The sequence below is a fragment of the Pristis pectinata genome, chromosome 29, assembly GCF_009764475.1.
Source record: "Pristis pectinata isolate sPriPec2 chromosome 29, sPriPec2.1.pri, whole genome shotgun sequence".
Taxonomy (NCBI): domain Eukaryota; kingdom Metazoa; phylum Chordata; class Chondrichthyes; order Rhinopristiformes; family Pristidae; genus Pristis; species Pristis pectinata.
In genome coordinates, this window is record NC_067433.1 from 14,492,739 (window position 1) to 14,495,199 (window position 2,461).

Consider the following 2,461-nt stretch of genomic DNA (forward strand, 5'->3'; position numbering starts at 1 on the left):
TGTTCCTTGCCTTCATCATTGCTCAGTTACATGTAGTGCAATGTTCTGACCTAGGTGCTGTGTAACCTGACGTCTAAGCTGGATGCCTGGCTGCATGTTCCATCACCAAGTCTGTTCATTTTTACCTCCTAACATTGGCCATCCCCACTCCTGCCTCAGCTCGCATATTGCTGATTACCTTTTTCAGGTCTGATGTTCTCCTTACCAACCTCCCGCCTTGCAACTCTATGCTTCACCACACCTGTTGTAAATGGCACCAAGTCCCACTGACTGTTGCGCATTGGCTACTGGCTTCACGTCTTCATCCTTTGTTTTCAAACCTTTTTTATGGCCTTCCCTCCCTCAGGGACTTCCTGTAGCCCTACATCCCTCCTGAGCTCTCTGCTCTGCTTCTGGCCTCTGGTGCTTCCTGAATTTTAATCACTTCCCGTTACAGCCAGTCTGTCAGCTGCTGGGCTTCAAACTGTTCTGTTGTGAAATTTCACCTTGAAGATTGTGGTTAAAACCAACTTCTGACTGAGAGTCTTGTTATCTTCCTAGCATAATTTTGAACTAATTTATTAAATCTCTGAAACTTCTCTGTTGTAAGAACAATTCCATCTACTTCTCAGCATAATTTCTCATTCTCGCACCTCCAAATGTTGCTGAGAAGCTGTGGGCCACATCCTGTTGTATGGAAGTCCAGATGCACCAGGACGTTTTAGAGGGAAGGGTTGCTGCAGCTATTTTCTAGCAGTGGCAAAGTGGATGCTTATCACAGCTTAACAAAGCCAGTATCTTAATAAAGTAAACCAAGGATTGGTGTATATTTCTGAGGAAGATATGAAAAGCAAAACAAAAAGTTCGTTAGATGTGTGCTTAGAGTTCTGTCTCCATATAAAAAGTTAACAAGGAGGTGCAAAAGAGTTCTTTTAAAAAAACTGTTAGAAGTATCATGAAAAACCAGGGACTTGCCAGATATTTTTAAGACAATGGAAGAGGTTGATAGGTTAGGAAAGATGTTTCCACTTGAGGGCAAGACTTAAATACTTTGGGTCACCCCTGAATTCAGCAGGGAGTTCATGAAAAGCATCGAGGTGGTGAGGATGTGCAACTTCCAAGTTGTTGATGCAAATACCTTGGAGACATTTAAGTGGAAATAAGGTAAGTTATGAAAGAAAGGGACTGAGGATCTGCTGACAGTGTGGTAGGGTGCCTGTGCGGAACATAAACCGTATTATTGACTATTTGGAGCGACTATCCCGTTTGTACCTACCTCTGACATTACACAACCAGTGTGTCCTACCACAATTCAAAGGGTTTCTAGTTTTCACTTCAGAATATCCAGTAAAATACTTCTGAAGTGCAACAGCAAGATCTCACAGGCAGTGACGCGATAAAGAGACAACATTTTTTAAAAAGACACCAGGACTGAACTCCGTAACAAAAAAAAATGTCATGGGAATTTCACCTGTGAGGGCAGATGCAACTGGCATCTGAGCATCATGAGCAACAGGATCTAAAACAAGTCTGGTATAATTATAACCATGTGGTTGAATGTTTCCTCTTGTGAGGGAATCCAGAACTAGAGGGTCACTGTTTAAAAACAAAGTCACCCATTTCAGACACCAATGAGGCAAGATTCCTTCTCGAGTGGAAGCAGTGTTTTTGAATATTTTTAAGGTCGATTCTTTATAAGGTGAAAGATTACCAGGGCAAGGTGGAATGCAGAGTTGAGATTATAATCAGATCACCTACGATGTTAAATGATTGAGGGGACAAGTGACCCATTTCTTCTACTGATTTGTATTTTCAAATTTGAATCTAATAGCTTGTATCCCAGTAGGCTTCATAGAAGACCCATTAAATAAAAACTTGACACTGAGCCACATGAGAAGATAAAACAATACATATTATGCCACTGAATAATGTTTGTGAAGAACTGTCTTAAAGTCACAGGAGACGAGAAATCTGTTACTCACCGCTGGTGCTCAAGGGCAAGATTCTTGACTCCATTGTCCATACTGTCTCCTTCCTGTGTGCCTTTGCCGCCTTTTCCAAAGCTATTAATGTTTCGGGAGTTCTCGGCCAATTAAGAGTGTGTAAACAAATAAACAGACAAGCAGCGCCTTGTAACTGAGGCAAATGATTGAGCTCCTCCACCCAATCATGCCTAAGTCATTAATGCTATTATGGGCCTGTTACAAGGGATGGAAGCATTCCATCCAGGCTTTCTGAACCTGGACTAGTTCCAGCTGGCAGCTCCCATTCTCCTCGTGTTGTTCTTCCAATTTGTGTTTGTCCCCTCTGTAGCAATGAAGAAGGCCGAGGGCGGACAGGTCAGTGTGGGAGTGTTCAAATACTAGAGGATGTGCATTTAGGGAAGGGAGGAAAGTTTAAAGGAGATAAGTGGGCCAAGTTTTTCTTTACACGTAGTAGGTGTGTGGAATGGGCTGCCAAGGGTAATGCTGGAAGCAGATAC